Below are 27,301 nucleotides of genomic sequence, written 5' to 3' on the forward strand. Positions count from 1 at the left end.
GACCTTAGTGTTGAAACAATGATCAACAATCTTATGAACATCATTAAGGAGTGTGCATTAGAAGTCGGTGGCCACTTCGTTAGACAGGATACCGGTAATCTGTCGCAGGACACGAAAGATCTAATTAGAAAACGCCACTGTATGAAAGCATCTAACGCTAGCGCTAGAATCTTAACTGGCACAAGTTTCTAAGTAAATCAACAAGTGTAAGATAGCTGACACAAGGAAGTATACATCGATATTGAGCAAGCACTCAGGAACGGACAAAGCCTAAAATCGGCGAATAAGAAACTAGGAATTGGCAAGAGTCTGATGTATTCACTAATCGACAAAGGTGAAATTACCATTACTTATATGGATAAGATAGTTCAGGTGACTGAGGAGTTCTATAGAGATTTATACAGTACCAGTGGCACCCACGACGATAATGAAACAGGGAACATTCTAGAGTAATTTGACATCCCACAAGTAACGCCAGAAGAAGTAAAGAAAGCCTTGGGAGCTATGCAAAGTGGATAGGTAGCTGGGGAGGATCAGGCAACAGCAGAGTTGTTGCAGGATGCTGCGCAGATTGTTCTAGAAAAACTTGGCACCCTGTATACGAAATGTTTCATGATCTCGAGCGTGCTCGGATCTTCGAAGAACGCCATCATAGTTTTAATCCGGAAGGAAGGCATCGCCAAAGGCTTGAAAAGTTATAAACCGATCAACTTACTGTGCGTTGCCTACAAAGTATATACTAAGATAATCGCAAGTAGAATCAGGAACACCTTACACTTTTGTCAACCAAAGGACTAGGCAGGATTTTGTAAATGCTACTCAACGATACAACATATTGATACTATCAATCAGTTTGACGACGCAACGAGCTATGGAAAGAATGATGGGTGTAACGTTGAGGGACAAAAAAGAGCAGATTGGGTGAGGGAACAAACGCGAGTTAATGACATCGTACGTGAAGTAAAAAACACAAATTGGCATGGGCAGGAGATGTCATGAGGCGGGAAGGTAAACGATGGTCATTAGGGGTTACGGACTGAATTGCAAGGGAAGGGAAGCATAGCAGGTGGAGCCAGAAAGTTAGGTGGGCAGAACAGATTAAGAAGTTTGCAGGGACAACACGGCACAATTAGTACATGGTCGAGGTAGTTGGAGAAGTATGGGAGAGGCCTTTGCCCTGCAGTGGGCTCAACCAGGTTGATGATGATGATGACACTATCAATCGTGCGAGAGAGATATGCGCCGAATATAAGCAGTCCTTATACATAGGTTTCATTGATGACGACATTGATTTGATTCAGTCGAAAGCTCAGTAATCATGCAGGTATTGCGCTATCGTGGTGTAAACGAGCCGTATATAAAAATACTGAAAGATATCTGTAGTGAGTTCACAGCCACCGTACTCCTCCACAAAGAGAGCAAGAGAATCCCAATAAAGAAGAGCGTCAGGCAGGCAGATACTAGCTCTTCAGCGTTATTCACAGCGTGTTTACAAAAGGGATTATAAGACACCTGGATTGGGAAGAATTGGGGATAAGAGTTAATGGAGAATACCTCAGTAACTTGGGATTCGCTGATGATATTGCCTTGCTTAGTAACCCAGGCGACCAATCGCAATTCATGCTCACTGACCTCGACAGGCAAAGTAAAAGGCTGGGTCTAAAAATATTCTGCAGAAAACTAAATTAAACAGACTCGGACGGGAACAGCAGTTTACTATAGGTAGTGAGGCACTGGCGGTGGTAAGGGAATACATATACTTAGGGCAGGTAGTGACCGCGGATCCGCATCATGACACTGAAGTAATCAGAACAATGGGAATAGGCAGTGGTGCGTTTAGCAGGCATTCTCAGATTATGAACAACCAATTGCCATTATTGCTCAAGAGAAAAAGTGTATGACAGCTGTGTCTCACCAGTACTCACCGACGGGGCAGAAAGCAGGAGGCTTACGAAAAGGGTTCTACTTAAATTGAGGACGACGCAACAAGCTATGGAAAGAAGAATGATGGGTGTAACGTTAAGGGATAAGAAAAGAGCAGATTGGGTGAGGCAACAAACGCGGGTAAATGACATCTTAGTTGCAATCAAGAAAACGAAATGGGCATGGGCAGGACATTTAATGAGGAGGGAAGATAACCGATAACCGGAGGGAGATAACCGAAGAAAGCTGGATGAGACGGCACACCTAACGAATTCTTGTGGTGGTGTGCTGAATGGATTGCCCAAATATTTATTCTCAATTTCTAACAAATCACTGGGAGCAAGTTCTCTCTCAAGGTAATGGAAAATGGCTAAAGTAATTCTAATTAACAAAAGAGGTAGCAAAACAGACGCTTCGAATTTCTGTCCTATTTCACTAACCAGTACAATATGTAAGCTGCTTGAGCACATCATCCCTAGAGACATTACTGCTTAGGTCAAAAAACACCACTTTTTATCACCATTCGAGCATGGCTTCTGCAACAGTATTTCTACAGTAACTCAAAAAATCTAAATAATACACGAAGTGTCACAAACAATTGACAGCCAAAACAGATAGATCTAAGTCTACTTCTCCAAAGCATTGATCGGGTACCCCTTTAATATGTGAGTATAAAAATTGGACCAATATTAGATAAAGGACCAATTACTGACTGGAGCGGTGCTTTCCTGACCAACCATACGCAGTTTGTCGAAATTATTTACGAAAAATATTAAATAACCCAACTTGAAACCAACATGCTTTAGGTGTGCCTCAGGGTAGTGTCTTGTATTATATTATCTATTAAGACTAACATTAGGCTTCTTGCCGACGATTGACTAGTATACAAAGAAATTGACTTTCCCAAAGACCACCTAACACTCGTAAATGACCTAGAACTGATATTGGAAAGGTGCTAGGAGTGGCAGACGGCTATAAATACAGATAAACCAGCTATACATAGAATAAGCGGGAAAAATATCATGTCAGAGTCTTCTTACACAGTGGGCAACAGCCAACTTACTCCAGCTAAACAACACACGTATCTTGTACTAACAATATCAGATGACAAAAGGGGAGGCACACGTAAATCGTGTAACGTCATCTTCACTACAACCACTATTTTCCTGAAAAGGTGTCTCCATTAAGCACCGCACCGAAGAAAGTATCTTGGCTATAACGCATTTGTTAGAACAGTACTCTGGTACGCTAAAGTCTTTTGTTCCCATCCAAAACAAGCCTAAAGAATAAACTAGAGAGCGTGAAAAGTAAAGCACTAAGGTTTATTTTTGATAAATACCACATATCGGACCCCCCTCCGAACTAATGGAAAAAGGTGGAACAGTAACGATTCATAACCGTGCCAAATTCGCATGCCAGAACATAATGTTTCAACTTTAAACGATGCGCTTCTCATCGATAACACCAAATACCAATCTAACTGAGAAAATACACCCTCATGTCATGAACACTCCCGATTTCTTCAGGAATAGCTCTTTAAAAGTAACTTATTTATTTATTTATTGCCTCAAAGGTCTCTTGTTGAGACATTACAATAGGGAGGGGGGGGGGGGTTAGTGTCAAAGAAAGATACTACAAATTGCAAAGGCATGCTTTCGATGAATCGCTTGAATGCAGGTGGATCTGCTTCGTCTTCCTTTAAGTCTTCCTTTTAAGTCTTCTACAACCGATAATGGAATGGAATAGCCTGCCTACATATATAACTGCATGCAATAGTCAAGGTAATTTCTCGTCACTGCTTGAAAACAGCCTACTTGTTTTCCAAAGATAAACTATTTTGAAAAATTCAAACCTTACGGTTCGCATTATATAAAGAAGTTGAAGAAATTTTGTGCGACTCGTATATTCACTTCGCGTATTTTTTTCTTGGCACCCAATTTGTAATACTGTAATAATACTTCATTTATTAGACGTTGTATGCCATATGTGCTAGTGAAATGATGAAGTGAAACTACATCATTTTTTGTTAACTCGAAACTATTTGTAACAAGTTCAAACACTTTACACTTGTGTAATATGCATACTATATGTATGCCTTTCCTGCTAAAGTGCGCGTTGGGATTAGCAGTATGTGTGAAAAAATATATAAATATTAATGCTTTGTTCCAGTAACCATATTACCAGTATCAAAATTATCTGAGAAATACCTGAGGAATTTAGCACAGTTGCACCTCTCTGTCACACATATACAAAGTGATAATCACTTTATTTCGGAATTGCCCAATTAACTTATTCGAGAAAAAACTATGAACTGCTCAATACGAACCGCAGTTCAGTTGTGCGCATCCGATATATTCGGTGTCATGATTATAAAATTTCTTTATTGCAAAAACTCACAGCAACATCAGTACAGTCACGTTAGCTAATCTGCTTTACATATGCATCTAAAGGTCCTCATGCAACAGCTCGTCGATAAAGGTGATGCATTCATTTTCTGTTATTTTATAGCTGATTTTAGCTTTTTATTATCATGGCTTCTAATCTTCTTTTAATTACAGGCACATACAGAAGAACTTACTAGTAGAGGTGCACTCCTTTTTATGCACCTATCACATACACTCTGCGACTGCCAATCTTCCCTGGCATGTGCCCAGTAGCATGCTGCAAAGTAGTGTGAATAAAAATTTTATGAAGAATAGAGCGACACAAAAAATAAACAAGGTCTCACCGGAACTTCCAGTTTCTTACAAAAATATCTCATGCCGTATAGAACATTGAAAATGACTTTTCGAAGCGGGGAAAACAGTTAGTTCCTCACATCTTCGGAATGGGAGGATTAGTTTTGTGCTCGAAGCTCATGCTGTACACAAGAAGTGCTGAAACATGACAGGCATTTGCCTGTGAAAAAGGTAATATTGAAATATACAGTGCATGTCGCGGGAACTAACTTCAATAAAGATATCAAGCTCGGAACAAAACAATACGATGAGATGAGAAATGCCGTGGAATACCGAGAAGCAGACCTACCAATGCACTTTGAGCCATAATTTACTTGGGTCACCTTAGTCTTGCCATTGAAAGATGTTTCTACAAATTTGGTAGATTAACTTTGGTGCTCTTAAAGGAACCCCGAAAACTTTTTGGGAATTGAAAGCAATTGTTTTTTACCATTTAGAAGATTTTTTGAACGTTTGTGCCAAGTGTTATTCCACTTTATTCAGAAGGAAATTTACCATATGGTGTCAAAAACACTTAAAATTGCCAGCTTTGTCATTCACAGTGCCGTCATGCAACTACATCCCAAGCAGCCAAGCCCACCAACAGTTACACATATTTGCTGAACGCTCTCAGCAATAATAAAATTGCACTTTTTGAGGTAAATAAATAAAAGACACACATGTATGCCCTGTCAAAAACAAGATCAAATGTATTTCACCTTTGCGCTTTTAGTCACGCATTTCAGTTGCGCGTAGCGCCTTTGCTTAATGTGGCCTCTGCGCTTTCGTAGCATCCTCAGTGTCGGTTAATATATACGTAGCCAACATACGCAGAACCCCAAGATTAGGTTCAATTGTCCAAAAGATTGTATTACCAGTGGTCGCATTAAAAAGGGGAATTTTTCATCCCCCTACTTAGTCTGGAATGTTTTGCTGCTTGCACTTGAAGCACAACTTAAGCGGTATTCACCAACAAGCGTTAACGTGTTTAAACAATGCGTCATTGCTAAATTGCAAGAAAAAATGATGTTCTAGAATTTCTGAAAAGCAAACAAAAAGTAAAAGCACAGTAAAAGAGTTTCACACCACGGCATGTTCACAGTACATCCATCTTTTGAATTTCTTGTTTTTCAAGCCTTACGAAACGCTAGTCACATGGCAGGACATTGTCGGGGCTAAATTCACCTAATTGGCCTGCTTTTGCATTTGAATAAGCATGTTTTTGTTCGGTAGGGATATATGTTGTCTTGTTGGGACATTGGTGTGCTTTCGAATGTATGGTTCAATTAACCGAGGTCAAAGTATTCAGAGTTTATGACTGTATGCATCGTTCTTTCGTTTTCTTGTTGTGAAGGTAGCTGCCATAAAACTGCCTTGTTCTCTGTTTTTGTCATAATGTTCACTAAGATGTCGCGCACCGGCTATGTCCTAATAAAGAATGTGCTGGCTAAGTTGCATCTTTTCAATGAATGATTACACACACTGTAACACCTTGTACTACTGGAGTGGGGAACCACAGAGCTACATCATGGAAGTCCACCAAGCTGAGGTCTCACCGAAGAAGGATGCTGCTGTCCCTACGGCACCAGGTAGCCGCTCGCCATCAGTCGTGCACTTAATTAATGACAAAATAAATGCTATGGGAGTTTTATGGCGACAAAGACATTCTGTAGAAATATCTGAAACGGCACATTAGAACTTTGCAAAAGCGGACAATATCCAATAAGAACTGTCCAACTCACATGATGCTACAGTACTTCCGGGATTTTATACGCGAGGCATGCACTGACCATTGTTGATGCCCTCTAACTTTCTCCTCTAATTTCGCCCTTTTGCCATGTAGTCTTATGAGCCATTATTTTCTATTCACGTAAAAATTAATTGCTTGATTATTGGAGCTTTGGTACATCACGAAGGAAATGCGGTTTTAGTGTTGTGGTAGAGCATCCATTTTATAGCTGTTGGTTTCTTGGTCTGAAGCCACATATATTTGGAGCCTTTGTTCTTTATTGCTCTTTTCTGAGACTGAACCTTACGTAAGAAGCAGCCGTGAAGTTGCAAGGAAGATTTATGTAAGAGGAATCCGTTGATACCCAAGATATACCTGCTTAGCGTAATGAAAGTGGAAGTTGGGATTTTCTTTTTTGTGCGTACCTAAGTCTTGTTTCAAAAGATATATATATATATATATATATATATATATATATATATATATATATAAGGGTTATACAGAAATTTCCTTTTTGGTTTGTTCCATGCAAACGGCCGTATCTGAGGTGCTCAGGTGATACGCATTTCTATACGGAATTTCGCAACGTTCCACACATACACGCATTAATTCCAAGGTATTTTCCAGCAGTAGATCGAGCAGAAAAAAATGTTGCCGCCGTGAGGGCCATTTGAATTTCACGAAGTGGTGGAAAACTAGTTGCGAAACAAAAATGTGCCAAGAATCGACCATATTGTGAATTTTTTCCAAGCTTGCGTATTTACGCTCTCTGAAAATTCTGCTTTCATTATATCCAGTTTCACAAAACACTTTTATGCTCTTTAACCCGTTACACTGAGGTGAACATTTGCAAAATATTGCATGCATGGGAAATCTTTTGCAAGAAATAGTCAAGCAAGGAAGCCTAGAATTATTGTTTAGAAGTATCCCTAACATGTAATATATTCTAAAAATTTGATTGATCCAAAGTGTTGTGCAGGGGCTCTACACTGAACGCCTGATTTTGGCAAAAGTGTTACTTTTGTCTATGTTTAGATGTCAGTGACACAATGTCACGGGATCAAATCCCGGCCACAAGGGCTGCATTTTGATGATGCCGAAATGAAAAATACACTTGTACTTATATTTAGGTGCACGTTGAAAAAGTCCCCCACTCTCCCAGATTCAGGTGCACGTTATCCGGGAGCTGAATGTGCCTCATAATAAATGGCGCTTTTGGCACGTAAAACCTCATAATTCCGTTCCACTAAGTTGTTCCAGGAAAAAATATGAAGAAAAAAGAACAATACAATTGAGAAACATAAATAATTTTGCCATGATAAGCTTAGTACAAGTGATTTGCATTTTACCATGAAAAGTATTTTGCCTTTCAGTCCCATTATTGAAATATTTTGGTTCGTGCTTCGACATTACGTCAAGGTGTATTGCCAGGAAATACAAACAAGGGTGGTGCACAATGTGGTTTGGCGGCGAGGAATAGAAGCGGTGATTGCAAGAAGTTTCTAAGAAGTTTTATCAGGTATATATGCTTATATAAAATAATTCGATATTACACACTTCCATGCTACTGGAAATATTCATATGCGACCCCCTGCGAGTGGTGCAAGAGCGGAGCACAAATCACTTTCATGAGCTTGAACTGGGCACCACTTGTACGACAAACGTTCAGTCACTGTGAAACCAAGATTGTGGATAAGGAGCTCTATTGAGCCTATGTTACTAGTTCCGTGATATGTCTTTAGTAATATTCCAGCTAATTGGGGCCGTATAGAGAGTAATCAAATTTTTCTTAGGGCACGCAGGACGCGCAGGACTGGACCTATGTGATTTGAAGTATGAAGACATCAATAAGTAGAGCTGTTTATTATTGGGAGGTTTGCGCTAGAAAAGTCAACTATATGGTAATATTTTTACTGCGTTTGTTACGGCATTTATATATGCAGTGATCATTTTCATGCTTTATAGAATTTTGAAAAATAGGCTGTTGAAGATAACATGTCTAGTCCATTGTTGGCATTAGTCTGAGAAACGGACAATAAATAAACAAGAAATCAAAACACTATTCAAGTAATAGATACTTCATTAACGAGCTTCTTAATAAGTTACTTCACAGCACACATTCCAATTTACGAATCGTAGCCGGTGAGCTTCCAAGGGAGGGAAGTACACTTGTAGTGAAATTTCAGAAAGACGCCAGTATCGATATATGTGCCATCAAACTCGCTGCAATAATGTTCTGTAACCGTATTTCATCTCACACTTTGGGAAATATTGGTGGCATCCTCGAAATTCATTTTAAAAGGGTGCGTCTCGGAGGCTTACCGGCTGCGATGTGTAAAATATAATATGTGGTATAAAACAGCAAATTAGGAAGGTAGGTAATGACCTGGTAATTAGACGAATATGTGTTTCAATTTCTCGTGCTAGTAATGTGCACTTTTTTAAATGATCCGCTCAAGTCCTCCTATTAGGCTATCTGCCCCAAGTGATTTTTAAATTTACGTAAAACGTAAAGGGGTCTCTGAATATGTTCGTATATTTTTTACAGGCATAGGGTAAAGGCGTCGGGTGTAGGCGTAATGTACAGCTACAGTTAATCACTCGCACCACAACTCGTGTGAAGGTCTTCTATTAAGAGAGCAACGGACGATGACAAGTTAGCCTCCTCCATAGTCATGCATTTTCTCAACTCGTGCGCCAAATGATCGGGGCTACGCTTCTCACTCACTGGCTCGGCGTCATGAAGGCACGTCGTGTCGTCTATTTCCAGTTGTCAAGGAGCGAGCGCGCAAAGCATCTCCACCCACTCCGCCAGCTGCCTGGCACTCGACTCAAAGCGAGAGCCATCCAAGCTGCGTGCGTTGCAAGCATTCAGTCGCAGAGCCGGAGGTCTCCTATTCCCGGTAACCACAGGTGAACTACGTGTTTCGGGGGATGGGAGGGGTCATAAATTTGAGTGGATAAACGCGCTTTAGCATAGATCTATGTTAGGGACCTGATTGGTCCGCATGGTCGAGGCATCTGGTGGCACATAGCTTAACGAGCCAAAGAAAGGGCTAATATTGTTCTAACCAAGTGTAATGTATTTTATAAATTCAGAAAAACAACGTGTTCCCGATTAGGGTCCTAGCAGAAATATACACCAGCAGCAAAGTAGAATACATTTCGTTACTGCTACTATGTTTGCTTGAGCGTTGTCTCGCCAGGTGGCTGCACCTTGCAGACCGTTCACGTTTGCACTTCTACTCATCCAGTGAAATGGCGCGGCGAAACGGCCAAGCCCCGCCCACTTGTGCTTGCACTTACCCGAATACCGGACACGCAAAACGCTATTGTGCACGTAGTCCTCCGGTGCAGTGGCGGCCGCAAATGCGCAAATCCTTATACCGAAAGGATAGCGACTGTCCGATGTACTATAGCCACTCCACTCCTCTGCTGCCTTGCAGAGGGACTAGATGTCACAGCTTGACATATTTCGAGTCGCTACGTTTGCAGCACACGGCGTCACAGGGCGAACAATGGTGCTCGAGACAAGAAAGGTCGAGATTAACACTGACGGCGCAGTTCTCGTCCACACGGAGCACCTTGCAACACAAGCAGACGAGACTTAGTTTGTGCCGGAAGCGCTGAAATGTAATGAGAATTAGTCATTGTGCAATCTCTGTCTAACGCTCCTCTTCAATATAAGAAAATTAAATAATAGTACAACTGTTACGAACAACATTTATTCACCGTAAAGATGGAAATATGATTGACGACTCGCCCTGTGCAGCCAGTCGGATAGCTCACACTACTGGCGCCATTAGGGCACCGTATGTCAAATAGCCCGGGGTGACTGACAATTTAGCCGATTGGTGTACGGGGAACAGTTGCGATGCACATTTTAAAACTTTATAAGAAATTGCAGGCTTTACGCGGAGCACTTATGCCAATTGGTGATCAAGTGGACCTATCCTAACGACTCAGCACACTTTTACGGCATCGTCGAAATCGCTTCAGGGCCCCTTTATATATTATCAGCCCGTATATTATACAAAGAATACAATGCAAAAAAAGCGAAAACCGTATGCTGCGGATACGCCACCCATTTTTTTACAGAACAAATCAAGTTGGTTTTGTTGTCCCGCCATCTTGCTATCAGGTGAAGTCACATCGCGAACCGAAATATAACCAGGGATCGATACTAAAAAACAATACTCGCGCTCAAATGTAAAAAAAAACAAATCGTTTTGTCAGTGAAATCGCAAATTACTTACATTGAAATTTACGTGACATGAGTTATTATACTGCGCATATTTATCAACTTGCTGAGTAGGTACCCGTGGACCACCTCAGTGAGCTAGCAACGTCTAAGCATAGGCTAAAATATCATTTTGTCAAAGCAGTCTTTTACGTCAGAGCTTGTGTTAGCAGATCAGCGAACGTAAAATTATGAAAGATAGTACGTGTTAGGGACAGTTTTATAAAAAAATAATTTCAAGTTACTTCCATAACCGCTTCTTGTGGCAAGTTTCTCAATCATGCAAAAGTTTTGCACTTCGTTACCTCACAGTTAACGGTTTAAGAACACTAAAAATGTTTTGTGAAACTGTCTATAAAGATTGCAGAATGCTAATACGAGCAAAGTTTCAAAGACTGCGAGAAACAGGCTGTTTCTGGCAAATCTTTCGTTCGCACCTGGTTTTCTACTTGGTGAAATTCAATAGCCCCTCACAGGCACCAAAAAGCTTTTTTCTGCGTAAGATATTTTGGGAAAAGCTTGTTGAAGTATTTCTTGTATACATGTAATTTTTGTCATTTTCTGAAAGAAATTGATGCTTGTTGAGCGGGTGATGGTTGGGACAGTTGGCGTTGATTTTGACAGTTGATTTTTTTCGAATCATTAGCCTGTATATGATCCCTGATTTTTATGAGTCATAGTTATGCGTAGCTAAAATTTTTGCAAGCATTTTTATGGTCTCTTTTCACAGTAAATGTGGCTGACTTCAGTTTTCCTCACGGCACTTCATCGTTTGGTATAGCTCGTCATGCCTGTGCAGGCTGCTGCTATATTGACTTGAAAACCAGTGAGCTCTTTGGATGCAAGTGAAGTTATCAAGGGCGACATGTGTGCCTCCCTTCTGCTGATGGCCATGGGCTGCGAAAGTGAGAGCTGGTGCTCATCCAAATGTTTGGATGACTTCCTGTGGGTAGTCTACTCCCTGTGCTGTGTTGACTACTGAAGACTTGCGGCCATGTCTGCAAGCATAGGCAAAATACTGACAGAATGTGCCGGAGGAGATAGTGTTCATACTCGGAGGTACTGTGCCATGTTTTTATGCATCACGACGGCATCGTTGTGTTCGCCCCTGATTTCAGCATGCATCTTCTTCGCCTTAGGCAAGTGTTGACGTCCTTGACCAATGCAGGCCTGCAACTGAACCTGAAAAATTGCCAATTCGCCGCGTGCAAGCTCATGAGTCTACGTCACGTCGTATCGCAAGACGGCATTTGCCCCGACCTATCAAAACTTCGCGCCATGGCAGAATTTCCGCAACTTAAGGCACTCAAAGATCTCCGCGCCTTCATCGGCCTCTGTTCCTACTTCCGACGCTTTCTTCGCAATTTTGCCTCGATAATATCACCTCTGACACAACTCTTAAGTGGCGCCAACGACTCATCCTCCTGGTCTCCTACATGCGACACCATGTTCGTGACTTTGCGCCGTCTCCTGACGTTTCCGCCTATACTGCGCCACTGCGACCCCACCGCCCCAATTGAAGTGCATACCGATGCCAGTGGTATTGGCCTTGGCTCTGTCCTTGCGCAGCGCAAGTCTGGCTACTTTGAGTACGTCGTTGCTTACGCCAGTCGTGCGCTGACCAAAGCGGAACGCAATTACAGCGTCACAGAAAAAGAATGCTTGGCCATCGTTTGGGCACTCGGGAAGTTTCGCCCCTATTTATACGGCAGGCCTTTCAATGTGGTTACTGACCATCACGTGCTTTGTCGGTTATCCTCTTTAAAAGACCCGTCTGGACGCCTTGCCCGCTGGGCTCTGCTCATTCAAGAATACGACATACGCGTCATATACCGCTCAGGTCGCAAGCACGCTGACGCTCTGTCCCGCTCTCCACTGCCAGTCAACACGGCCTCCCTCTCCACCATTAAGGCGGTATCCTCGGTCGACATCGACACCTTCGCATCAGAACAGCGCAAGGATCCTTGGGTGGCCTCTCTTCTGGATCTCCTTTCTGGCTCGCCTGCATCTTCCATCTCCCGCTCCCTGCGTCGCCAGGCTGCGAATTTTGCTGTCCGGGATAAACTCTTGTATCGACGCAACTTCCAGCCCGATGGTCGGAAGTGGCTCCTGGTTATCCCTAGGAATTGGCGTTCCGACATATGCGCGTCTTTCCATACTGACCCAAAATGCGCACACACTGGTGTTTTGAAGATGTATGAGCACCTGCGGCAACGTTACTACTGGCGAGGAATGTTTACTTTTGTCCAAAAGTTTGTCCGCTCGTGCCCACAATGCCAACGCCGCAAATCTCCGCCTCATCTGGCCCACGGATTATTACAGCCGCTTCCGTGCCCTGCTCGTGCCTTCGACCGTGTGGGAATTGACCTGTAGGGGTGCTACCACTAACACCCACTGGAAAACGATGGATTGTTGTCGCAGTTGATCACGGTACACGCTATGCCGAAACCGCTGCTCTACCTGCAGCGACCGCCAGTGACGTTGCATCCTTTCTGCTCCATCGTTTCATTCTTCGTCATGCCCATCTCGGGAGCTGCTGATTGATAGAGGCCGTGTGTTTCTGTCGCAGGTGGCTGAAGCTCTGCTTGCTCAATGCCGCATAGTTCACCGGACCACCGCGGCGTACCATCCTCGAACTAACGGACTTACAGATCGTTTACAGATCGATGCTCGCCACGTACGTTTCATCGGAGCATACAAACTGGGACATCATCCTCCCATTTGTCACGTACGCGTATAATACGGCTACACAAAGTAACACAGGAGTTTCTCCATACTTTCTTCTCTACGGTCGCGATCGTTCCCATACCATCGATACGGTTTTGCCTTATACACATGGCGCGTCAGAATGTGCTCCAGTTCCAACCGTCGCCCGATACGCCGAGGAATGCCGTCAATTAGCCCGAAAGTTCACCTCCGCTGACCAACAACGAGAAAAAGCCAATCGTGATGGCGACGCTACGAATCCGAACTTCGCTCCCGGCCCCCCTGTCTTGTTGTCCGTGTCTTCTACCATGCCTGGACTTTCGACAAAACTTCTCTCGCAGTATGATGGACTATACCGAATCGCCGAACGGACCTCTACGGTCAACTATGTGATAGAGCCAGTTACATCGACATGCGACAAGCGCCGCCGTAGACGGGATGTTGTTCACGTGCGCCGTCTGAAACGATTCTATTACCCGCTCGTCTCCACCTCGTAAGTCGCCAGGATGGCTCCGTTTTTGCACCGGGGGTAATTGTAATGAAGAAGAAGAGCACAAGAACAAGGCCAGCCAGATCGTCCCTTCCATGCCTGCTGTGCAAGTAGTGGGCCAGCCGGATCGCCAGTGCTTGGCACGAGTGTGAGCCGTTCGGGCAACCAGCTGTTCCTGCTCTGCGTTACCTGCCTCCTCAGTTACGAAGGGACATTACCCTCGCAACTGCTCAGTTCACCCATTATACATGTGACGCCTCCTCGGGCATAATTTTCGTTGGCCCGTCAGGCTCGGTGGCCTGTCAGGCTCGGTTAGGCAACATTGGTCACCTTACCGATCAACACCGGCAAGCACAGCTGCTCGGTGGTTAGTCATCGTTCATCACCGCCACGCTGCAGAGCGTCCGTCTAACGCAGGGTGCCTCGAGCCCTCCTTTGTTCACGAATCGGGGTGGATCTTGACAGCGTTCTTGTGTAAACTAGGCGTTGTCTATGAAACACTTAAAAACGCGTCCCCAACTTACTTATTATTTTCATTATTATATGTTCCTGCAGGCTACCCCTCTCAAAGACAGCCAGTCACAGCATGAAGTTAGTTTCCACATGTGTTTAGTATTGGGACGTTGTAGGCCAAAATTTCATATATATAAGTTGTACGAATTGGAGGTACAAACCATATATGGGTTACTTGTAGATACTGTAATAACACGACGCTCTACACATGATAAGGCTGCAATGAAGTTTGAGCGTTCACTATTTCAAAAGTAGGGATTGTTGCACAAGCGATGTGCGTAAATGTTCTCAACCCGCACTATAATACACACTTGAAACGCGTTGCAAGTGGTTCCCAGAGGTTCAATGTTTGCAATGTAGCGAAATTTCCTTTTTTTGCACAGCATGTATTTATTGACGTTTGTTTTTGCTATTGTGCCCCATATCAACTTAATCAAATGCGCGTTAAATAAAGCGTGATATATTTGAAGTTTGGCCCTGAGTGGATGCCGAATACGGCAGCGAGACATGACTCCTGTTATAGACGAGATATTCCTACAGAGGTGGTTGAAAGTGAGGATCGCAACTTAAGTCTTATACAAAGTAAACCGCAAGTATTTTATGCGTATCAACGATATCTACTCTCTGTGAATCAAAAATTAACGTCTGGTGAGTAGACAGTATTTAAATTTTGCACGAAATATAAGAGCTTTAGTTTTATTTCGGTTGATGTTAAGTCGATACAATTTTGACCACGAGAAATCTCCGAAAGCACGTGCTTAGCTCTGGATATCAAATGATGCAGGTTAATATCAGAGGTAAGTATCGTTGAATCATCTGCGTATATTACGTACTTAACCGTTGTGACCATGCTTGCGATATATTTTATATAAACATTGAACATCAACGGACCCAGAATACTCCCTTGCGGTGCGCCACAAATGACAGGCACGAACGGAGATTTACATTTATTAATGTGTACACTCTGGAATCTATTTTGAGGATAAGATTTAGGTAAAGATAGCCAATTACCACGAAAGTCATTTGATTCTAGTTTGTGCAAGGGAATACTATGATCGAGGAAATCAGCAGCTTTGCTGAAATTAGAAAATATACCGAGCGTGATTTCGTTTTTTTTAATGTGATGAACTATAGCTTCCTTCAATGTCAGCAGTGCAGTTTGAGTAGACCTGCCGCTTTAAAAGCGAAACTGTGCGCCTGTTAGAACAACATATTTATTGAAAAACCGCGTAATACGAACAAATATAATTTTTTCTAGGTACTTAGAGAAGACAGGAAGGACGGAAATAGGTCTGTAATTACTTCCCGCATTACAATCTCCTCCTCTAAAATTGCCTCATGCTCTAGCTCTTTTCATAGGTGCTGGAAAAACTCCATATTCGATGATTAAGTTAAATATATATGCAAGAACTTCTGTGATGAAGGTTATAACGTGTTATATTGGAGAGATCTGCAGATTATTGCCATCGAGTGATTTAGTATAGCTTAAGCACACAAAAGTGTGATGCACTTCATTTTTATCTGTTGGATCAAGAAAGATGCGCTGCTTGATATTACCGCGCCCGGCAACGAATTCACATGCTCAATACATGGAGTTACTGCGTTTAAGATGTCGTTCTTGAAGTGATTTGCGAGTGATGTGCCAGTTAAATCACGACCGCCAAGTGTTAAGGATTCTGGCAGGGCATTTTTATTTTCGCGCCTAAGTATAATATTGATGAGTTTCCAAGTGGCGCTACATCATTATCGACTAGCGCTTTCAGAAAGACGACGATAATAGGCTTCTTTTGTACGTCTAATTTCTGCATTTCTTCAATTTCAAAATTTAATAAATTCTTTCAACACTTTCATAGAGTGTCTGTGCAAGAATGAATGATAACAGATATTATTGCTTTTCATCATTTTCAGATCCTCGTGGTTGACCCAAGGTTTTTATCTTTTTTACAGGTTTGGAAGTATTGGAACAAAATGTTTTCCTTAGATATGAAGAAAAAATTTTGTGAAGCCATCATAAGCATCATTTTCAGTTTTCTTCTCGCTTACAGGTGGCCAGCTCTGATTCATTATGTCGTTTTCGAATATTTCAATACTCCGAATTATAGGTTGTTTAATAATGAGCTGCTCCTTTCGTGACTTTCTATCTAGTGTTTCGTTACGGTAACATAGAAAGACAAGACAGTAGTCACTAATATCATATGATAGTACTTGCGCTGTAGTCATTGGTGTCAATATTTGCCACAATAAGTTCAACGCCGATGCTGTGGAGCATGTAATACGAGTGGGTGTCGTAATTAGGTTAGGAAATACAGTTCAATTCAACAGGGTGTTTTGATCACGGGTGACATTGCTTGCATCTATCAAATTAATATTGAAATCTCCTGCAGAAGCGAGGTGTAAGCGGTTATTGCAAACATATTCCAAAAAAGTTTCAAACAACCAAAAAATTGCCGATACATTCACCTGGGGGTCGATGTGGTGCTGAAAACAGCTCAAGCTTACATTTAATTGGTAGTATTTCATAATCATCCGTTACTATACAGAATATTGAGGGACAATATGGCAATTCTTTGCTGCTGTAACGGTTTAGGGAAAATAAATTGTAAATAAAATGTTTCCCTCAACATGATATCACTAAAGTGTAACTGAATTTGTTCAAGAAAAATGCAAAGGCATCGTTCTTGTGTTTCAGTGATCTTGTATTAATATGTAGCACTCAGTCCCTTGTTTGCTGACGTGAGCTAACGCACTGAGAAAGGCAAGCTCCGGATAATCCATATCAAAAAGAAAGAAAGTAAAGCGACAATATATTCAGGAAAGCACAGTACTCTAACTCAACTTACGTAGGGGATTAACCGCCCTGCGTTACAAAAACATTGTTGATGCCGTGTTCGCTTGGTATGTCGACAACAGGGGCTGCTTAGAACTGTTTAGCATATATCTTTTCGTTAAAAGACTACACTGATTTCCACGTCATTTCAGATTTCTTTTTCACCGCAAATGCCAGGAGCCTGTTCAGCGTCGGGAAAACATGCTCATTGACGTGCACAGGTGGCCAAAAAGGTGTTGAGCGTCTTATGCCCAAGTCTGCCTTAGTGAAGCGTGCCTTTCTGGCTTTTTTTCAGTACACTACCGCTCTTTATAGAGACTTGAACTGAACAACCATGTGGCTTTTGTTCTCTATTCTACTTGGTACGCGGTGACATGCTTCCCTGTCACCGCTGGCACTTGGCTTACCGATGGCTGCACCAGGTTTGCAGAGCAGGTCATCGACAGACTCATTTTCTCTCTTAATGGCAGCCTGTAGCTCAAAATATACGTTCCTAGAGTATTCCTCACTGCTAAATACTCGATGCTATAGATCATTCAAAGAGTTTTCAGGGTGGCAGATTTGCAGTTTCAAGCTGAACGTTGTTTGCGAGAGCTTCGTCCAGTTCTTTTTATTAAGACCGTCATTGCGCCTTGAGCATAGTCAATATTTTCGTCATGTTAATTTGTTTGGTTTCCAATTCTTGTATTTGATTTATGAAACCTCCTTCTAAATTTTAAGTTCCTGCTGTATTTCCTCCTTAATTTCAGGTATTGAGTCTCTATCTCCTCTTCGATTTTCGGCATAACAAATCAGTTACTGACTTTTTAACCGAGGTATAAAAATGAGAGACAGCTCTGGCAAACCACAGCAATAGACGTGAGAACATGGCAGCAGTGTTGGACCACTTGACAGAAAAAAATCGCTAGTAAATAATGCCATGCACTTATACACTGACCTATACAGAAGCAGATAACTTAACATGACGTTCACTGTTCCGTCGGTACTGCCAAGAGAAGCAGCCACTCACGGGAACGCTCCTCTTGTAGACTGTAACTTGTCACGTCAGTGGTGGCTTGGCAGTAGGAACAGAACTGTGAAAATTGTGTTATCTGCTTCTGTAGAGGCCCACGTGCGTTTGTTCACCGCCGAAACCCAAGCTTGGAGGCAAGCTTGGCGTGGAGGAAGCTGCGCCTGCGTGCTGTAGTGCACCTGCGTGCTTCTACTACGTCCTACCACATTCGTAATCTCGAAATCGGGCGTTTGCACACCTTCCTGTTTGACCGATACAGTTTTTACCACGGAGCAACTCCGTTGGAGCAGTTTATATAGGGCGAACCGAGCGTCATTCGGCAACCTCGCCTTCTTTAGTCTGCACGACGTCTGATCACTCCGACATCGTGCCTATTCGCAACCTTCTTGACATTACGCTAAACTTTAGGAATGCAAGGAAGTACTTCAAGAGCACGTTTGGTTTCCCCAGAAATCGTTATTGTCCTCCTTTTTTCTTGTTGCTTAGGCTTGTGCAACAGACGATGCATAGCGTTATTTTGTGACGCAAAGATGCTTAGTGAAAGCCACAGTGAACAGGCCGGCTTGATACAAGAAGCATAGCACATAAAAACAGGTGAGCACGTTGCACCATTGACCCTTCGTTAGGCCGGTACACAAACAAGTTCGGATACATCGCCGCACAGATGAATTAATCAGGGATTTGTTATACATATATCCATATGTTGTATTTTGTTTTCATAAAGCTCTATTGCAAATGCCAGCGTCTTCTAGTGCTTTCCAGTCTGAAACTATCCCGTTTTCTGACACTGGATCGTACAGGCAGCATTCGCGCTCTCTGGGTACCACTGGGGCACCGCTGAGAACGCAGGGTAAGAGCTGGTTTACATTGGACGAGTCGCTGGTTTCACTGCTACGAAGCAGGGGCACACTTGTTAGCGCTGTACACGCCCTTGTTCTCGTTGGAAATCACTAGCTCATGCCGGAAAGTTCGCTCGTTGCGTTTGTGCCGTGTTGGGTCCAAAATATACTATATCCTTGGAAAAAATTTCGCAAGCGGAGATAATATTTTATTCTTTTGTTTTTTGTATGCAATGGATGACTGCGAGGTGTCGTCAATGTCGCAGTGTTGTGGAGTCGACACAAAACCCTAAAGTCGTGCAGACGCGTTCGAACGGACGCCCAGGAAGCCTGCCGCTACCGAGGCGATTCGTCCGTTCCCACGTTCCTTACGTAGTAAAACATAATGTATAGAGCGTTCTTAGGCTCAAATACACACATTTTAGCATTCACCCGGAACCCCCGCCAAGATCGTTCCCTTCCACTGAATCCTATGCCTAGCGTACCCGCTGTGTCTGTCTGCACGCTGTCGGCCCATCTGCGCTCAAGAATCAACAATTCCAACAAGGATAATCACACTATATCGGAGAAATCGCATGGGTGTATGGAAAAAAATTTTGTGTGTTTACACTGTCACCACAAGAAGCAATGAGCGCCGAATTGACGCATTAAAACATACATATATGTGCTATCGGCGAAGGCTGCCACTACTAGACACGCTATTCTGACGAAGGTATGTGACTAGACACACGTGGTAACAGAAATACGTCATTGAACAAAGAAAATGTTGCATAACTCTTGCGCGAATAAGATTAAACGGCTATGAAAATCGGCAGTAGAAGTCCATACAGCATCCCGAACTGGTGGTTGTTTTAAGACATTTTTCGAAGCTCAAATACCAGTCGCAAAAGAGAATCAGTACTGTGGCACTTCCGCGCATGCTTTTTCTTTCTGAGATATGTGCAAGCTTTAGTTCCGATTTGATAGCGCACCTACGATGTCTACTTGTCTGGGCGAAACTAACATTGCGCCTGGGTCTTGATACGGCACATTATTCACACCTTGCCATGAACTAGCGAGGGGCAGTAATGAAGTTCGTGGCTCTGCAAATGCGCTGGTCAGACGATCATATCCTGGGGGTAACGTCCTTTTTCATTTTTACTAGTTTTTTCTCATTCTTCTATTGTATTATAACGCTCTCTGGTGCTTTCTGTATTCAAAAAATATATACGGTGGCCACGCACAGGGTGCTGGACGCTGTAGAGCTGCTCTTCGCACCAGCGCCTCCCAGTCAGCCGCCTATGCTCAGCGCCACAGCATCCAGTGCGTAACAATGGGGCGATAATGTGGCATGGCGCTGTGCAATGGATACTGTGTTTCGCAAAGGGACCCTTTTGTGCATGTGCCTTTTTGAAGTATATTTCATGACGATGTTGCCAAATAAACAGTTGAAAGTAGCGCCTGTCATGTGTTTCACTTTCCTATTGAGCCGTCTTTCTTGTTGATCCCCTGAAAAGTTTTTCAAAGGTAGAATTTTTATTGTATACATTGGTTCGTCCTGCGTAGACCATGGGACTGTTCGGACTGAGCAACACGATAGCATTGTAATGGCAACTACCTTCTCATTTGAAGATCAGGCTCTTTCCTTGGGGACGCACAATGCCCTAAAAGATAGTACGTCCTCCTTGCGTTTATTCAAATTAGGTGGAAGTTACCTGTTCGGGATCAGCCCGCCCTCCTTTCGCGCCTTACTTTTCTTTTTAATATAGTTTAAACGCTTCGATGCGCTTAAAACCACGGTGCTACAATTTTGCTTTCCTTTCCTTCCTTATTCTCCACCCTTAAACTGGCTCTCTTAACTACTACACAAAGAGACAAAGCAGCAGCGCGCGCATGCGATCCCATAGATGAGATGAATACATATATATATATATATATATATATATATATATATATATATATATATATATATATATATATATATATATATATATATGGCAAATTACAAGTCATAGCTCTGGTAGTATAGCCTTCCGGGCCGTTTCCTTCTTTTTTTTCGAAGGTAGTACTATTAGGGTTATTATAATTACACGGAGGTATTTCGCTCTCGTCAGCCGCAGTCCTTGAGATAGCTATTCTGGCGCCTAGCTTCCCACGCTAAGCGTGCCGCCCTCGCACCTGTTTAAGCTTTTCCTAGACGCTAGAGTTATACTATGTCCGCGCAACCTTGAGCGATCGGAAAGCGCGTTTTCCCCGCTTGGCCGGCGGAGAGGAGAGGCTTTGTTCCGGCCGCAGAGCTCTCCACGTCTCAGTAAGGTGCCTGGTGGTGATCTCGCGCGGACGATGCCCTCTCGATGAGCGCATATTTCCCCCCCTCATCTCTTAAGAGGTTCAATGCTTACAAGCATTTGTCTCGCAAATCATATTTCTTTCAAGGGAATTTTCCTCGTCTCAATAATCTCTCTCGTCGTATTCGAGTGCTGATTGCCGTGTTATTGTTTGTGAACGAAGCTTTCCCCTCAAGTCTAAATATTTTAAGGCAGTTTGTCGTGTGTGTATCATAGCCACGCACGCTTATATCGCCTTCCGTTTCTCTACCACGGTTGCGCTTTAAAACAACGGCGCTGAAATTTTGCTTCAGACACTTTCCTTTGCTTCCTTCTTCTCCGCCCTTAAACTGGCTCCCTTAACTACTACACACAGAGACAAAGCAACAACGTGCGCATTAGATCCCATAGATGAGATGCATATTTACAATTATTATTAGGGTTATAATTATATTCGAATGCTGATTGCTGTGCTAACGCTTGTTAACGAAGCTTTCCCTCAAGTCTAATTATTTTAAGGCAGTTTGTCGTGTGCGTATCATAGCCACGCACGCTTATATCGCCTTCCCTTTCTCTACCACGGGTGCGCTTTAAGACCACGGCGCTGCATTTTTTTGCTTTCCTTTAATTCCTTCTTCTCTACCCTTAAACTGGCTCTCTTAACTATACTACACGCAGAGACAAAGCAACAACGCGCGCATTAGATCCCATAGATGAGATGAATATTTACAATTATTATAAGGGTTATAATTATATTGGAATGCTGATTGCTGTGCTAACGCTTGTTAACGAAGCTTTCCCTCAAGTCTAAATATTTTAAGGCAGTTTGTCGTGTGCGGATCATAGCCACGCACGCTTATATCGCCTTCCGTTTCTCTACCACGGGTGCGCTTTAAAACCGTGGCACTGCATTTTCTTGCTTTCCTTTCCTTCCTTCTTCTCTGCCCTTAAACTGGCTATCTTAACTACTACACGCAGAGAAAAAGCAACAACGCGCGCATTAGACCCCATAGATGAGATGAATATTTACAATTATTATTAGGGTTATAACTATATTCGAGTGCTGATTGCCGTGCTATCGTTTGTTAACGAAGCTTTCTCTCAAGTCTAAATATTTTAAGGCAGTTTGTCGTGTGCGTATCATAGCCACGCACGCTTATATCGCCTTCCGCTTCTCTACCACGGTTGCGCTTTAAAACAACGGCGCTGTAATTTTGCTTCAGAGACTTTCCTTTCCTTCCTTCTTCTCCGCCCTTAAACTGGCTCTCTTAACTACTACACGCACAGACAAAGCAACAACGTGCGCATTAGATCCCATAGATGAGATGGATATTTACAATTATTCTTAGGGTTATAATTATATTCGAGTGCTGATTGCTGTACTATCGTTTGTTAACTAAGCTTTCCCTCAAGTCTAAATATTTTAAGGCACTTTGTCGTGTGCGTATCATAGCCACGCACGCTTATATCGATTTCCGTTTCTCTACCACGGGTGTGCTTTAAGACCACGGCGCTGCATTTTTTTGCTTTCCTTTAATTCCTTCTTCTCTACCCTTAAACTGGCTCTCTTAAATATACTACACGCAGAGACAAAGCAACAACGCGCGCATTAGATCCCATAGATGAGATGAATATTTACAATTATATAAGAGTTATAATTATATTCGAATGCTGATTGCTGTGCTAACGCTTGTTAACGAAGCTTTCCCTCAAGTCTAAATTTTTAAGGCAGTTTGTCGTGTGCGGATCATAGCTACACACGTTTATATCGCCTTCCGTTTCTCTACCACGGGTGCGCTTTAAAACCATGGCGCTGTATTTTTTGCTTTCTTTTCCTTCCTTCTTTTGTGCCCTTAAACTGGCTCTATTAACGACTACACGCAGAGCCAAAAGCAACAACGCGCGCATTAGTTCCCATAGATGGGATGAATATTTACAATTATTATTAGGGTTATAACTACATTCGAGTGCTGATAGACGTGCTATCGTTTGTTAACGAAGCTTTCTCTCAAGTCTAAATATTTTAAGGCAGTTTGTCGTGTGCGTATCATAGCCACGCACGCTTATATCGCGTTCCGTTTCTCTACCACGGTTGCGCTTTAAAACAACGGCGCTGAAATTTTGCTTCAGAGACTTTCCTTTCCTTCCTTCTTCTCCGCCCTTAAAGTGGCTCTCTTAACTACTACACACAGAGACAAAGCAACAACGCGCGCATTAAATCCCTTAGATGAGATGCATATTTACAATTATTATTAGGGTTATAATTGTATTCGAATGCTGATTGCTGTGCTAACGCTTGTTAACGAAGCTTTCCCTCAAGTCTAAATATTTTAAGGCAGTTTGTCGTGTGCGTATCATAGCCACGCACGCTTATATCGCCTTCCGTTTCTCTACCACGGGTGCGCTTTAAGACCGCGGCACTGCGTTTTTTGCTTTCCTTTATTTCCTTCTTCTCTGCCCTTAAACTGGCTCTCTTAACTATAATACACGCAGAGCCAAAGCAACAACGCGCGCAATAGATCCCATAGATTAGATGAATATTTACAATTATTATAAGGGTTATAATTATATTCGAATGCTGATTGCTGTGCTAACGTTTGTTAACGAAGCTTTCACTCAAGTCTAAATATTTTAAGGCAGTTTGTCGTGTGCGGATCGTAGCCACGCACGCTTATATCGCCTTCCGTTTCTCTACCACGGGTGCGCATTAAAACCGTGGCACTGCATTTTCTTGCTTTCCTTTCCTTCCTTCTTCTCTGCCCTTAAACTGGCTATCTTAACTACTACACGCAGAGAAAAAGCAACAACGTGCGCATTAGATCCCTTAGATGAGATGAATATTTACAATTATTATTAGGGTTATCATTATATTCGAGTGCTGATTGCTGTACTATCGTTTGTTAACTAAGCTTTCCCTTAAGTCTAAATATTTTAAGGCAGTTTGTCGTGTGCGTATCATAGCCACGCACGCTTATATTGCCTACCGTTTCTCTACCACGGGTGCGCTTAAAACCACGGTGCTGCAATTTTGCTTTCTTCCTTACTCTCCGCCCTTAAACTGCCTCTCTTAACTACTACACGCAGAGCCAAAGCAGCAGCGCGCGCATGCAATCCCATAGATGAGATGAATATATATATATATATATATATATATATATATATATATATATATATAGCAAATTATAAGTCATAGCTATCGTAGTATAGCCTTCCGGGCCGTTTCCTTTTTTTCTTTTTTTTCGAAAGTAGTTCTATTAGGGTTATTATAATTACACGGAGGTATTTCGCCCTCGTCAGCCGCAGTCCTTGAGATAGCTGCTCTGGCGGCTAGCTTCCCACGCTATGCGTGCCGCCCGCGCACCTGTTTAAGCTTTTCCTAGACGCTAGAGTTATACTATGTCCGCGCAACCTTGAGCGATCGGAAAGCGCGTTTTCCCCGCTTGGCCGGCGTAGAGGGGAGACTTTGTTCCGGCCGCAGAGCTCTCCACGTCTCAGTAAGGTGCCTGGTGGTGGTCTCGCGCGGACGATGCCCTCTCGGTGAGCGCATATTCCCCCCCCCCTCATCTTTTAAGAGGTTCAATACTTACAAGCATTTGTCTCGCAAACCATATTTCTTTCAAGGGAAATTTCCTCGTCTCAATAATCTCTCTCGTCGTATTCGAGTGCTGATTGCCGTCGCGGACAACGTCAGCCCCTTTCCACGGAAGTATGAGGCTCGGGTCAGGAGCTATGGCGCTTGAAAGTAACCTGGGGCTTGACGAACCAACCGACTGAGCTATCTTTACGGGTAACATCCAAGGGCGACCCGTTCAAATCACATCCTATGTTCCTTTTTTTTCTCCCCTTTTTTTCTTTTTTTCTTTCTTTTTATTGTATTTTCCTTTATTTTATCACTGTACGGGGACCCTCCTAAAGAACCATATATATCCTCAATTATGTATGGCCACACATGTGCAGGTCATAAATACCAGGTTCTCTAGCCACGTGCCATCCGTGCGGTATAACCGAGCTCAGATTGGTCCACCTTGACTGATCAAATAAAGCACCACTGTAGGTTAAATAAGGCGTACAACTCGTGCGGCACCCGCCGTGGTTGCTCAGTGAGTATGGTGTTAGACTGCTGAGCACAAGGTCGCGGGATCGGATCCCGGCCACGGCGGCCGCATTTCGATGGGGGCGAAATGCGAAAACACCCGTGTACTTAGAATTAGGTGCACGTTAAAGAACCCCAGGTGGTCGAAATTTCCGGAGTCCTCCACTACGGCGTGCCTCATAATCAGAAAGTGGTTTTGTCACGTAAAACCTCATAATTAAATTTTTTTTAATTTACCTCCTGCGGGGACGGTAGAGTATCCGTCTCCCATGCAAGAGGACCGTGGTTCAAATCCCGGTGCCACGCAATTCTCCACCGGAAAATACAAAATACAAAAAAAACCGTGTGTTGAGAAAATTGCACGAACAGGCCTGGAGTGCGGCCTGACCCCGGTGACCAGAACCGGTAACGCACTCTCTCACCAGAGCAGGATTGGCCACCCTGGTGCAGTGCTTGGTCACAACCTCCTATAGGAATACAACAATCGAACCCCGGCCCTCAGTCCCCAGCGGACGCGAAGCAACTGACCACGGCGGCGGCCAGATCTGTGACGCTGCAGAGGGTGCTAAGAATACCTGGCTCCGGACCGGACAGGCCGCCATTGGAATCTGAACCTGGCAACGTTTAACGTTAGCACGTTATCTAGTGAGGCGAGTCTAGCAGTTTTATTGGAGGAATTAGAGGGTAGTAAATGGGATATAATAGGGCTCAGTGAGGTTAGGAGGACAAAAGAAGCATATACAGTGCTAAAAAGCGGGCATGTACTGTGTTACAGGGGCTTAGCGGAGAGACGAGAACTAGGAGTCGGATTCCTGATTAATAAGGAAATAGCTGATAACATACAGGAATTCTATAGCATTAACGAGAGGGTGGCAGGTCTTGTTGTGAAACTTTATAAGAGGTACAAATTGAAAGTGGTACAAGCCTATGCCCCTACATGCAGTCATGATGACCACGAAGTCGAAAGCTTTTATGAAGACGTGGAATCGGTGATCGGTAAAGTCAAAACAAAATACACTATACTGATGGGCGACTTCAATGCCAGGGTAGGCAAGAAGCAGGCTGGAGACAAGTCAGTGGGGGAATATGGCATAGGCTCTAGGAATAGCAGAGTAGAGTTATTAGTAGAGTTTGCAAAACAGAATAAAATGCGGATAATGAATACCTTTTTCCGCAAGCGGGTTAGTCGAAAGTGGACGTGGAGGAGCCCGAATGGTGAGACTAGAAATGAAATAGACTTCATACTCTGCGCGAACCCTGGCATCATACAAGATGTAGACGTGCTCGGCAAGGTACGCTGCCGTGACCATAGGATGGTAACAACTCGAATTAGCCTAGACTTGAGGAGGGAACGGAAGAAACTGGTACACAAGAAGCGAATCAATGAGTTAGCGGTAAGAGGGAAACTAGAGGAATTCCGGATCAAGCTACAGAACAGGTATTCGGCTTTAACTCAGGAAGATGACCTTAGTGTTGAAGCAATGAACGACAATCTCATGGGCATCATTAAGGAGTGCGCAATAGAAGTCGGTGGTAACGCCGTTAGACAGGAGACCAGTAAGCTATCGCGGGAGATGAAAGATCTGATCAAGAAACGCCAACGTATGAAAGCCTCTAACCCTACAGCTAGAATAGAACTGGCAGAACTTTCGAAGTTAATCAACAAGCGTATGACAGCGGACATGAGGAACTATAATATGGATAGAATTGAACAGGCTCTCAGGAACTGAGGAAGCCTAAAAACAGTGAAGAAGAAACTAGGAATAGGCAAGAATCAGATGTGTGCGTTAAGAGACAAAGCCGGCAATATCGTTACTAATATGGATGAGGTAGTTCAAGTGGCTGAGGAGTTCTATAGATATTTATACAGTGCCAGTGGCACCCACGACGATAGTGGAAGAGAGAA

This window comes from Dermacentor variabilis, chromosome 10 (assembly GCF_050947875.1).
Source record: "Dermacentor variabilis isolate Ectoservices chromosome 10, ASM5094787v1, whole genome shotgun sequence".
Classification (NCBI taxonomy): Eukaryota; Metazoa; Arthropoda; class Arachnida; order Ixodida; family Ixodidae; genus Dermacentor; species Dermacentor variabilis.